Consider the following 14,337-nt stretch of genomic DNA (forward strand, 5'->3'; position numbering starts at 1 on the left):
TTAAATTGATATCCAAGTGAAAGAAATTCAGTTGAACTAGATAGTGCCCATGTCCTGATATTCATCTAGTTTATGCTGGTAGGTTCTGATCCAACAAGTAATATGTACATTGAATCTTGCTTGGTGTTAAATGTTTGCAAGAGTGCTTGCACAAATGTATCAATTTACAGTTCTATGGTTTCCCTTTGGCTGAGTGGAGAAATTGTGACACCACTTACCTGCAATAGAAATATATGACAGAGGAACAGGACTAGAAATGTTATGACACCATTGAGTTGTTAGCATTTGTATCATTGGGCAGGATTGAACTAACCCATTCCTGCTTATACAACAGGGCTTTCCCCCCTCCCCTCCTCTCCCCACCCCTCCCTGCTGCACAAACTCTGTGCCTCCCCCAAATTCACTAAAGAGGGTTGGGAGAACCCCCAAAGCATTTGGGTGGGATTGGAGATCCTTTTGTCAGACAAGCAGAAATGCTGACAGAAAGATCTACTTAGCACCATTCCTCTCTCTTTCTTTAGTGCTAAAACAATCTTAAAAAAGCAACTAACAAAACCCAGTTGGAGAACATTTCAGCCTCCCATGACACTCTGTTGGTGACCTTAAAGTGAGAATTCTTGAAAGAAGAATGAAATCACAACTTATGGACAAGTTCAATTCTATCAGCTGAACAGAGATAACAAGTTTTTTAACCCCACTGCAGGTGTTAATTAGCTAGCAATGGCAGGATGTTTGTGTTACCGTCAACACTGCTTCGGGACTGGTCACTGTGCTTATTTTACATACATTTAATCTTTACTTATTGTCACAGTCTAGTTTTTTTGTACTATTTCCTTTTCCTCTGACCACACCGGCTACATTCCACACACACCCTAAAACCATGCATATGTATTCTTGCTAATTGAAGATAACACTTCATGACTCTAGTGAAGTTTTTGCCATCTTGTTCTTCAGAGTGCCACAAGATGCTTTTGACTAAAAACAAAAAAGACTAATATGGCTACCCCTCTGACAACTGTGCCAAAAATAAGATTTAAATATCATGCAACGTTAAAATACACACATATTAAAATAACAGTAAAAACAACAAAAAATGATCTTAAATATAATTGCTTGCCTGGATCAAGGCATTGTGTCTGGCTGCCTCAGTTATGTTGAGAAGCTGGCATCTTTGTGCTCAACATACAGAGGTTGGAGGGCCAGGTTGGGAGAGTGAGTATGACACTGGTATGAGGCAAGCAGTGTGGCTCAATTGCCCTTTATTCATGTAGAAATCTTTGACTTTCCCAAGTAGTATGTTATGTATAGTTCATCTGCTTATAAAGTCATATGGGAACATTTTACTTTTCCTATTCTGCTGCTAGCAACTTTTGTCATAGTATACCTTACTTGATCCTGCTTTCTTTCTCTGGTGTAAAATATAGGGAAGATACATTTATTATATGGGACGCGGGTGGCGCTGTGGGTAAAACCTCAGTGCCTAGGACTTGCCGATCATATGGTCGGCGGTTTGAATCCCCACAGCGGGGTGAGCTCCCTTTGTTCGGTCCCAGCTCCTGCCCACCTAGCAGTTCGAAAGCACTCTTAAGTGCAAGTAGATAAATAGGTACCGCTTTATAGCGGGAAGGTAAACGACGTTTTCGTGTGCTGCGCTGGTGCTGGCTCGCCAGCTGCAGCTTCATCACGCTGGCCACGTGACCCGGAAGTGTCTTTGGACGGCGCCGGCTCACGGCCTCTAGAGCGAGATGAGCACGCAACCCTAGAGTCGGACACGACTGGCCCGTACGGGCAGGGGTACCTTTACCTTTACTTACATTTATAACACAATATCCTGAATTCTAGGTTAAGGTTAGAGTCCAATAGCATCACTGAATTTAGTGGGATTGCTTCCTAGTGAACATGTATAGGATTTCACTGTAGAATAACCATTAGACTTTTTCACTGTAAGGCAGCCATTTTAAAATAATAAAAATGATGATGATGACGACGACGACAATGCTTCTTTCTAACTACCAAGAAATAGACTTGACCCCCAAAGTGTTAAAATCATATCCCAGTAGTAATCCATTATTTGCCACGCATTGAAATCTGCGATAATTTCCATGACCCAGAGAGCAGCCTACTCTTTTAATGGCCTTAGAACTGTATTACTTCCTTAATCTTCAAGCTGTTTGGCTGCTACCATGATGGATCAGCAGTCAGAAGAGAGATAGAACAGTCTGGTGCTACAACAGCAGCAGCAGCTGCAGACATGGCATAGCAGATTCCAAGAGATAAGAGGATTTCTTAAAAGGGGAGAAAATACTTTTAGCCTGGGAAAATGGGTTGAAACTTTAGCCTTTTCCATCTTCATGTCATTTCCTCTCCTTTTCCACTTCTTATATTATTATCCTAGACTTTATGGTGCACTTACATCAGTATAAATCAGAAGCAAGCTCACTGAAAGCTTTGAAGGATTTTACATTGCTGTAACTAAGAGGAACACACAGAGATATCTGGCCATAGAATCAAACTAAGAGTTAAACTAAATTAAACTAAGAATGGCTCTCCAATACAAAATCTCAATGTTAGGTTTCATTAAAAGGCACAAATCTTGTATGTCTCCACCATGTGCATTTTCAAATTTAGAAGCATTTCTAAAAAGTTTCGTGCATTAGAAAACCCACTCTAGTGCTGTGTAGCTGCAATGGATAAGAGGATGAACCGTGAGCTAGGATGTTACAGGTTAATAATTTCTGTATGCCAAGCATCTCAGAACATTGAAGCCAGATCTGTATGTGCTTGCCTTGAGCTACTGCACAATTTTTGTGTTACTGAATCGCTGGAAGAGTTGCTTAATAACAACTGGCCAAAAACAGTTAAATCTGGATATCCTAGGAACTCAACAGATTGGCAGAATTCATGTAGGGGTTAGCACTTGAGACTGTAGGGCTGAATTTCATTAATAATGTGTGGGAGTGGGAGGAAGTAATAAGCTGAGCAATTTGGGGTGTTCCCTTCTGGAAAGTTGATAGGTTCATGATGCATAGTTTTTAAACTAGGGGGTAGCCAAAAAAGCCACAGGGCTGAAGGGCGGAAACTGTGAATGCATCATTACATCTGAATTTCCATTACAGCAAAATCCTGCCTTGCCCACAGTGGGCAGATAGACCTTCAGAAGTCAGGTCATGTTTGCAAACTGTGGAATTTTATCGATAGATAAAAATAGGATCTTTGTATTTTGTTTTCTACTCACAATTTTCAGAATGGGGTGGGCTATAAAACAAGCAAACAAGCTCCTCATAGGGGTGAGGGAATCACAGCAACAAATACCTAAAGCCCCCAAAACAAAACCACTCAGTCCACTGTGGGTGTCTTAATGCAAATGGCCGTTTTGGTAAGGACTGCAAAAAGGGCAAGAAAGATGTTTTCTATGCCAGAAGTCCAGCGTTAATCCTACTCTGCCATGCATATACCATGGACTTGAAAGAGTTGGGAGACTTTATTGAATTTTTAAAATGATTGCTGATTCATCCCAGTTGAGGCAAAGTCTGAGGTTTGCTCCTTTTATCTGTGATTGAATATCAGCAACTGAGAGGCTGATCTGATAAAGCCACATGCTCTCCACTCTTCTCACTCCACGCCACAAGAATTCCAGTTTTATTTCCATGGGAGAAAAGCTTGCTGACTTCTCCTTCTTAGCCTGGCTTCATTGCCAAAGTGTATATCTTCTGTGATGCCTACTAGAAACTGAAAACAATCATTATACTGCAACCAATGTTTTGGGGGCTCAGGGCAGGGTGACTTCATGGTATTAATGAGACCATTTTATAACAGACAGCCTTGTGAAGAAGATTACATTGAAACTCAATATGAAGCCAGTAAGGCCAGATTCATTTATTGCTTTCGATGGAACAGGGCACATTGTAAGCTATGTGGCCCAAACCAGTTCCACTTAAAGTTAACAAAGCTGCCCATTGTTGTGAAGAAGTGTCAATCTTGCAGACTTCAACTTAAACAAGTTTACCCTGTGCTTCACCGATCTTTGGAGTAGCCAGTGGTCTCAATCTTTGGGAATGTGTTTATTCAGTCTAGTAAAAACATTAAAAAGGGGAATAAATCCCTGGTGACCTGAACTGCCTTTCACTGCTGCTATAAACCATAGAACATTTAGAAAGGACTTTTAGAGGTAAAGATAATATAGTTTGCATAGCCAGTGTGTATATTATGGTCTTGAGTGGTAGTTACAGAGGTCACTTGCAACTTATATTACTTCATCACAAAATCATTAAGGGTGCAGAAGAAAGATTATAAGGTGTTACATCATTTATTCCAAAAATTAAAACCATATACAGTGCTACAGTGCTGGCCATATCTAAGTAAGTAAAGTGACAGAAATGTAATGGTAGGAGTTCCTATCAGAAGTCAATTGCTGTAAAACGGGGTTAAACATTGACTTCACAATGTGGCGAGTTTATTGATCTTGTTAACAGCAAAAAAATGTGCATGGTTATTTCTGTGGGAAAGCAAAACATTTATCCACTCCCTTGTTATCTAGATGGTTTTTCAGTTCTGAGTCGACTAATGCCCATGCCACCCGTTTTCATTTATATCCCATGCAATTCCAGGGGCAAGTTACTTTCACCTTCCTTATTCAGGTTCATGTCCTGTTTTGAAAGATTTCTGTTCAGATTGCATAGTGGTGGGAGCTATTCTCTTAGTTCCAACAACAGGTCCTTGCACTGTATCAGCAATAGCTTTTCACATTCCCCCAAGTTTCAAAAGAGGCTCATCCAGCTCCACTGTGTACATTATAGGCTGACAGCCTTGCCTAGTCTTGAACTTGAGATTTATTTTTTATTTTATTTATTTAATTTATATACCGCCCTATACCCAGAGGTCAAAGATTAAACTACCCATGTCAAGGCAGAGCAGCTATTATCATTTGGAATTGTTCCACACTTGTATTAATTTAGATAACTCCTTTGTTGTGAGAACAGGCTGATACTACCTATGCCAAAATCAAGTGCAACTGTCCATTAACAAAACCAGTGATGTGGACATGGCATTGTATGTTATGATTCACATACAAAGCATATTGCTCATAAATTTAACATTGCTTCATTGCTTTGGTAGCATATAGGCATCTTTTTAAACAATACTTGGCTGAAGCTGTTTTTTTAATGCATTTGTAAAATGCATGTTTTCTATTACCAAGCCCATGATAAGAGTTTTGCTTGATATAAACCAGCTTTCTAGCCAGCCTTAGATTCCAGTTTTTGGACTTGATAAAGTAAAACAACACAAGTATGCCATAACCAAGTTTATTAAAACAGGGTTGTCTTAGACAGCTTCTTTGAAACATCTTTGTAACCTCAGGTAATAATTTTTCAGCGATAAGTCAGATAAATGAAATGATTAATGCACACAGGTTTATCTGTAGCATTACTAAGAATATCATTAAAAATTGACCTTGTCATAAAACGTTTTACAGAAGAACATTAGCCATACTGTTTACTCTATTATTATTTTTAGATGATGTCCTTGCTATTTTTAAAAGAAACCTTTAAATATTGACATAACATGTAAAAAAAATGGGGAAACATTATTGTGCCGTCCTCAAACCTTTTGCATCTATTATACTAGGGACAGACTCACATGAAATCCAACTATAGCTAATAAGTCTTGGGGTATCTTCTGAGGGACAAAGGAAGCTAGACAGTGGTGTGGCAGGGACACATGCTGCTCCATACAACTTTTTCATAACCAAATACAAGGCAGAAACACATGGTTTCCTTATCCCAGAGGATCAGCAACCTAGGCCTAATTGTATGCAGCCTTTGGTCTAATTTCCAAAACTCTTTGCAAATGGAACAGGAACAGTTATTTTGCTCTCCCCTGGCAGCCCATTGGGTGCAGAAGAAACAGGTAGGGAGAGAGAAAAGGACTAGTAGAAAGGACTGTTCAGGACTGAACAAAGCTGTACTAGTCACCTGGTCACTGCTGTTATTCCTGTGCTGTATAGTACATTTCATCCCCATGTCTAAGATGATAACGGGATGCCAACAAAAGCAGATTAATTAGGATTAAAAATCCTGGACACCTGTGAGCACCATGTTGGGTAATGGCTTTCAGAGTTATTTTCACAGTGATTGCATATTTGACTCTATGTAGCCCAAGACTCCAAAGGTTTGCTTAGGCCAATCAAATGATAGGATCTCTAACATTTTGAATAGCAGTGTTGTGTCCTGGGAAGCAGAGAAGAAATTAGGCAAGATTCTAGAAATAAGAGAACTACAGAGATGGCTGGCTAAGAGAAAAGGTTTTTTTCAAAATAAAGTATTAAATATTCCAAGTTATTGGTACATTTTAAAATTGTTTTTGTGCTATTGACGTCTTTGTAAGTTCAATTTGACTAGCATATTTACATATATATTCTTCAAAACTCTCACTGCAAGCTTGTGAGAGAAATTGTAATATAAGAGGTTTGATTTAAGTTTGCTTTGGTTAAGAGCCATTGCTCTTTTAAGGGCCCTGCATTGGGACTGTGCAGGCATATTATGGGGGAAGGAAAGGTTGCACTTGATAACTTTCACCCCTTCCATTCCCCTGACTCATATCATCTACCAAGCCATTCAGGCTGGCCCCACATTTCCACCAGGTTTCAATAAGGAATCAGCGTGTGGCTACATGACTAGCAATATTGTGACTTCTGCTCATGGTCTTTAAAAATAACATTGTCCTGAAATATAAAAATTCAAAAGTTTTAAAATAAAGCAGGGGCTGACATACGTAGGAACTGTTTAAATGTCCATCTTTAGGCTTTGTGTTTGGAGGGGTGTGTGGCTGTTGGCTTGTTTTGAAGTTTCTGTCTGTGGTGCTGACTTTCACCTTGCAAAAGACTCACTTTTCCTTGCTGATGAAAAAGCAAGATCCCAAAATCCAAAGTCAGGAGCTAGCATCATTCACAAAAAAACCCCCTCTAATTGAGACATAGAATGAAATACCTCTCAACTTGGGGGCTGTTGTGGGTGCCTGCTATAGTGGTGGTCTTCCCTGTCCCCGAGAACAATGAGTTACCTTCTGCTTTCCCCACACTCCCACACCTTCATAGACTCACTAGAAGTGATAGAAGTATAATTTGGTAATTTTGAAGAAAACACCTACTCTTCGGCATGAGTTAGTGGCAGGTCTTAATTTTCAATGAAGCACATGTCCATAGATGTTTGTTGCTTTAGGAATCAGTTTCTTATCTCAAGAGTAATCTCTTTTCCAACTTTTTCCGACACCATTTTAATATAGCTCCTGAGATTCTTAAAGCTGACCAGTTATTCCCCAATGAATAGCTTCTATTTATACGTGTCTATCAGGAGTGGAATTTATGAAAGGCGCACAAGTTATGTGAACTTCTAATGTTTTCACAGTTGTTAAACCACTTCCTCTATTTTAACTAAGAGTAACTGCATATAAGACATTGGGACTCAACAGCTGCCCCAAATGATGTTAGAAAGCCAAGGCTCTAAACCAAACAAACCCCAGATAATTTAGCAGCAGCAAAGTTGACATTTCTCCTTCACGTACAGCCATGGGGAAAATAAAGTGCACCCTATTTGAATTCTGTGATTTTACATATCAGGACATAATAGCAATCACTTGTTCCTTAGCAGGTCTTAAAATAGATAAATACAACCTCAGATGAACAACAACATATGACATATTATACCGTGTCATGATTTATTTAACAGAAATAAAGCCAAGATGGAGAAATCATGTGTGAAAAACTAAGTACACTCTTACTGCTTCCATAGGAATTAAGAGGCTAAGTAGCGGACAGGGGCTGTTAATAAAATGCCCTTGCTTAATTGATCATCAGCAAGTGTGCCCACCTCTATAAAAACTGAAGTTTTGGCAGTTTGATGGTCTGGATCATTCTGGTGTGCTTTAACCAAGGAGGAAAGATGACACAATACTCTTAGATAAGCAAGTGCATTGCTGCCTGTGAAACTGGGAAAGGTCACCTCCAGCCAATTTTAAGTCTATCATTCTACAGTGAGAAAGATTATTCAAAAGTGGAAAACATTCAAGACAGTTGCTAATCTTCTCAGAAGTGGATGTCCCAGCAAATTCACCCCAAGGTCAGACCATGCAATGCTCAGAGAAACTGGAAAAAAACCCCCAAAAGTTACATCTCAGGCTCTACAGGCCTCAGTTAGCATGTTAAATGTTAAGGTTCATGACAGTACAATTAGAAAAAGACAGAACAAGTATGGGTTGTTCGGGAAGGTTTCCAGGAGAAAGCCTCATCTCTCTAAAAAGAACATGGCAGCATGGCTTAGGTTTGCACGCGATTACACCCCCCCTCCCAGTTGAGAAGCTGTTTGAGCTGAATACAACCTTCATTCTTATGCATCTTTATCTCAAGATGGCAATCCTGGTGGCAGTTGCTTTGTTTTGAAGAGTGAGTGAAATTTCTGCTCCCTGTTATAGCAACATACACAAAGAAGAAAAACAATCCTACATCCATAGTACCTTCTTTGTACTAAAGTGTTCTTGAACTACCATGCCTCAGCCTTCATGAAAGAATAGTCCTATTCACTTTCGCTTGCCCTAGTGCAGTGGTGAGTCTTTTAGACCTGCTTTCTCCCACTGCCCTTCACATGTTGATGGTTGAACATCTGTACTGAGGAAGCTTGCTCTACTTCAGTGATTTAGAACCCTGGATAGAGCAGGCAGCCCACTGCAGATATTCAGGGAGGGGGGTGGCGACATCTGGGGGCCTGCAGGAACAGTAAGTTTCATCCCTGCTTTCCCCCTTATGTGATAATATTCATGCTGGGAAAGGAGGGAGGAAGAACAGCTGAATAGGGCCTGCTTATGTGCCAGGTCTGCTAGTCAAATCAGATGGTTACATTGGGATGAAAAGTTCTGCAAGGTTTGTCACAATAAGAGGAGCCCCCTCTTCATATAAGGCAGTGAACCATTTTGTACTAGGGGACTGCACAGAGACATGAGAGGAGCTGCTTACTGGTGACATACAACCCCCTGCACTAGAGACCACATGGGTTTTCTAAGCCCTCCTCACCAACCAGGAGGGAACTGAGCAAAAAGGCACTGGCAGTGTGGGTAAGTGTGTCCAAAAAGAAAGACTCTGCAACTGAGTACATGAAATGGAAGAGGCACACTTTATTCCATCTCAGGTCATTTGTTTCTGGGCACTTCATCAACTGGAGTAAGGGAGGGGGAGAAGGTGGTGGGTGGCCAACCCCTAGAGAAGACCAAGTAGAATGAGATTTGCTGGTACACTGCATCCATCTTTATGTGTAAAAAGAGACTTTTGGCACAGGGAAAACACTTTAAGGGGACATAGAATAAGAGTTAGTTTAAAGCTGTTTTTCCAGTAGACTTCAATTAGAATTGTTAGTGTATTTTTTCTAGTTTTTTGCAATTAGTAATATGTATTACGTTAGAAACCAGCCAACATATACATCTTAAGTTTTGTCAATTAGCGTATTTTGCTTTTCATTTAATAGTTAGATCTGGTCAGTCTGTTTTTCATCATGCTTAAATTTGTAATATTGGCTCACCAAGAGCAATATTTATTTAAACATATAGCCATAGTAATATATTATTATGCTATGTGTTCCCCCCCCCCCTTAAGGCAGGGCACTAGTGATGCTGATGGTGCCAGCTTAATAATGTCTACCAAAAAGTAAGTCCCGCTGAATTCAATGGGGCTTACTCATACGTAAGTAGTGTAAGGATTGCAGCCTGAGCTTTCTTTCTAAGAGATGAAACCACTGGTTTCATTCCATGTTTTGACCTGATACGAAGTCCTCGGATGACAATCTGCATACCCCACCCCACCCCCAAGACAAGGACCTGGAGGAGCAGGACAGGTCCTCTGAGTCTAATGGTGAGGATCCCCTTGAGGGGCTCTCTGGATTGGTACCTGATGAGGAACCCCTGGAACTCTCTGAGCAGAAGGTGCAGCAACCCTGCATTCCTCAAGAGGAAGGTCACCAAAGTATTTGGGTCCAGGCCAAAGAACAATGGTGCAATATGTGTCTGCAGACCCAGAGTAGTTAGCCTCCTTGTAAGTAAGGGATCTATTTGTGAGTAAGCCATACCTGTTACTCCACAGCTAGCAGTATATAAGGCATCCCTCTTGAGTTGTCTAGTTGTTGGAAACAACATGGGTCTTTAGCTCCTTTTTCCTGATTCTAGGTTCTCTGTTTTACTGCACCTTGCCTGACCTCCCTGTTGTACTGACCTTGGACTATTTCCCCATCTTGTTTCTGGATGATGTTTGAACCTAGACTGATTCTCTGTGCTTGACCTTTGTTTTCCTGAAATGTGCTGAATCTGCAACCCTGTCCTTATTTGTAGTACTTGGGAGTACCAAGCTTATATATTTTGTAACTAGTACCCTAGCCCCTGAGAACATCCCCTGGAGAGTGACATAATCAGATATTCATATCCTTCATAACTAAAGCAGTCTCTTTTTGGCAGGAACAGAAGAAAACTTAGAACAGAAAGGTATGTTTATTTTTAGAGGTTTGGTTTCCATGGATAAGCTGCCTTTGTTTATAAAACATGGGATAATTTGGCTTTTCTTCTAAAAAATTTTTTTTAATAAAAATTGGGGACACCACTAAAATAGTATGTCATCATTCTATTGAAATGTTAGTGAAAACCTTTATAAATACTGTATAAATCTCCACCTTTAAGAAATAAGTAGTGAGACTATACTCTGTATACTTTTCTTTATTTTGAGACTGCACATTTCCAGGTATGGTATCCACAGCCAGCTAAGCATGGAGACAAGCCTAGGACACTCACATTCCAAGAACCACCACTCCATGCATTCCGACCTGCTGTCCTCAATTGACATTTGCAGTGAACACCTAAAGAAGATGCACTTTCCCATTTTCTTCTGTTGAATTAAAGGTTGACTGTTACCATTTTGGTGCTCAACAGATTTTTGCATTGCTTGTTCATAGGTGAAAAGAGAATTCTACTAGTTAATGATGAAAATGAGGAGTCTCAGGATAGTATTTACAGTAATCCCTCATCTTACACATTTGACTTGTGGAATTTCAAACATTCATCAATGAAGGTGGGCTAGTTGAAATTGTGCAAGTCAAGTCCCAGACAAAGGAGAGAGCTTAAAAACGCTTTTTCTGCCTGCTATGGAAAGAGCCTTTAAGCTCTCCAAATTGCTTGTGGAGCAAGGCCTGATCAGCATACCAACTCTGGAAAGCTCTGGGATCTTCCTGGGAGACAATGTGACTTCCCATGAGATCTCGTGTGAGCATCCTTGGCCTTCCAGAGTCTGCGAGAGCGCTTCAAAGCTGTTTTCACAACAGGTAACCCAAGTGGACCAAGCACAAAAAGAGTTTTGACGCTCTCTACCTTGCTTGCTGAGCTTGGCACATCATCTCTGGCAGTGCTAGGGATGCTCCCTCCCTCTCCCATTAGCCATGGGGTGTGATTTTTGTGTATACTTGTGTAACTCTTAGAACTGAACCCCTGTGTAAGATAAGGCATTTCTGTAGTCAAGATAATGATCAGCATCATAGTGTGATTGCTGAATTACTGATCTTCCAAATGAATATGAGGAAATCGTATCCTGATCAACCCTTGATGGTTACATGTGATTGTTACGCTTCTCAACATACAATCAAAGAGCTATTTGCCTAACAGATCAAAACAAAAACCTGGACCAGTCCTGCCTCATCTTTTAGATCACTTATGGGCCCGTCACTCTTTTTCTATCTGGTGATGCAGAAAAGCAGAGATACATCAAGTGCCTGGGTAGGCTAGGATGTTGCTGCCATTTGGGACGGAAGTGGGAGAAGTCCTCCTCCTCACCCTATATCAAATTGTCCTCAGGTTTCTGTCAAAATACCAGTGTTAAGTAATTTGGAGACTTCAGTAGCACAGCAAAGCATATGAGCATTTTATAATGAAGTGTAGACTCCAGCATGTGATACAAAGTATTTGACCAACAAGTGTGCAAGTTACAAAGTGGGCACTATCAGAAATGGATGGAAAAGTAATTGTCAGCAAGATTATGTTCTAAATGCAGCTACATGTATTTATTTTAGATAGGAAGTCAGGGCTGGTGGTAGAGATCAGCGTGCACAGCGGAACTTCCCCTCCTTCTCCTCTCCCTGCGTGACACTGTGCCCACCCCTGCCAAAGCTGCTCTGGGAGGTTGGGGTGAAATCCAGAACAGATCTGGGTATGAGACAGAGGGAGGAGAGGCAAGCGAAGTTCCACTGCGGAAGCAGAATTCCTTGTGCAAATGGGAAGACTTTGCTGGATATAACTTAATATCTAGAGGCATAGTTTTGCATGTGGTTTACTGATATGCTTACAATACACTTATTGATTTATGTTTAATAACATATGTATTGCCTCAAGTTCCGTAAGAAGAACTTGTTAAAGAGACGTGGGACCTTTTAAGAAATCGAGGATGAGTTTGTTGCTGTCTCAGTTATTGATTACTTGGCTTGCCTGTGAAAAGAAAGGCAGTTCATATATGCCAAGTTTGCCTCATTAATGCCATCATTATCTTCAGTATTTAGAGTTATAACTAGTCCATTACACACATGGTATTCAGCAAAAAGAACAGTAGACCAAATCTTACATATAAAGGACTTCTGTCTTAAGGATTGTATAGAATCTAAGTAGTTACTTTGGGATTTGGCACAATGTTTATGGCCATGTATATCATTCTGGAGAAATACTAAGAGGTAAAAAGTATCCTGTTCTCTACCTCATAAGCTTAAAAAAAAAAAAGTTAAAGGCTCATACTGTGTTAAAGTGTGCGTATAATAATTCCTACTTATGGCAAAGAATATATGTGTGCAGCATTCCTCTAGAGAATCTCAGCTTCCTGGTCCAATGTGTCAGATAAATAGGTTTTGTATGTGCAAAAACAGTGAAGTGTTTTACTAAGGAGGACCTCAGATACATTAGACCTATATTATTTATGCTAGAAAGCTACAACAAAGCCATGAAAGGGTGGCTGTCTGGGTGGCCAGCACAGATACAACTGCTTGACTGTGAAGTTGTTGCACTTCATCACTGTTAATAAAGCTCATGTTAAAAAGGTATCAAGTATCAGCTAAAAAGGAATTTGGTAGAACAAGAGTTTTAAAAATAACCTAAGGGCTAAAGCTTTGCTGGTTCCACAAGGGAAGTTCTTTCCTCTCACATTTCAATTTAATTGGGATTTAACTTCGACTTCCTGGGCTAACAACTGAGCGTGATTATCCGGTGATAAGTAACACCAAATCCAGCTGCATTTTTACTATCTGTAGCTGTAAAATCAATGAACACTGAGTATAAGACTGGTATTGGTTCTTATTGTAACCCACAGAGCAAATTGTGAGAGTTCCATATAGCTAGGTGAAGACAGCAATAGAGCAGTAAAATATTTGTCTGAGCAAGAGTTTTTCTTGCTACAAATACTGTAGCAAGTGGAGCCTAAGTTCTGCACTTGGAATATATTATGCGAACAAATCAAACTGATTGTTTTTGCATAATGCTGGTTCTGTCAGCCAAGGAGCTCTACAGAGCACTGAAGCTCCACTCTAACCAGAACTCCAGTTCAGTCTGTTTAGGCTTTCTAAGATGTTGCCAGATATACTGCCCACAGGGTTGGCCCACCCATGAGGCAAGGTGAGGCAACTGCCTCAAGCAGCAGGATCCACAGGGGCAGCAGTTCCTGATGCAGATCTTTATTCCCCCTGCACTTGTTCCTGATATAAACCTTCACTCACTTTTTCTTCCCTGGCAGGTATGGGTGGGTGTGCCATCTTGTGGTTCTCCTCAGGTGCCAAAATTACTTGGGCCGGCCCTGACTGCCCAACCTGTCTTCAAGGTTATCCAGGCCATCATAAGAATTAGAACTTTTCAGGTTTTGTTTCTAGCTTTTATTGTAGTTTTGGTTTTCTGGATTTTGGTTTGTTTTTAGATCTTAACTGAGATTCTCAGAATATCAGTTTCTGCACCTGATGCCAAATGAGATTAAGAGCCTCATGCTGTACCGACTGAGCTACCCCAGCAGCTAATGTTCATGTGCTGATGCAGCAAGCATATGAAATACAGATGCTTTCGTACAAGATACAAAATCCAGTAGCATGCACGGTGCTCAGCAGTGATAGCCATAGCCTATTTGTCTAATCCTCGTGTTGAGTTGTAGCCAACTAAATTATACTCATTAGAATTCTACCCATTAAAATGGATGAACCTGTGTTATGTCCATTAACTTCAATAGATCTATTCTGAGTAGAGATAGCATTGAATACACCCGTTGTGCAGATTTCTTTATCATAAGTTTGGGAGGCT

At 40.4% G+C, this 14,337-nt stretch overlaps 1 protein-coding gene and 1 long non-coding RNA gene across 4 annotated transcripts in view; both read left to right on the top strand.

Moving 5' to 3' along the window:
- Nucleotides 1-14,337, top strand: part of ROR1 (receptor tyrosine kinase like orphan receptor 1) — a 157,583-nt gene that overhangs the window by 127,773 nt on the left and 15,473 nt on the right. The window lies entirely within an intron of this gene.
- LOC308480426 lies at nucleotides 1,298-11,664 on the top strand. Its single transcript, XR_013988105.1, has 2 exons — nucleotides 1,298-1,411; nucleotides 1,793-11,664. It is a non-coding gene; the product is annotated as an uncharacterized lncRNA (long non-coding RNA).

Source organism: Podarcis pityusensis (assembly GCF_964106645.2).
Source record: "Podarcis pityusensis genome assembly, chromosome: 6".
NCBI lineage: Eukaryota > Metazoa > Chordata > Lepidosauria > Squamata > Lacertidae > Podarcis > Podarcis pityusensis.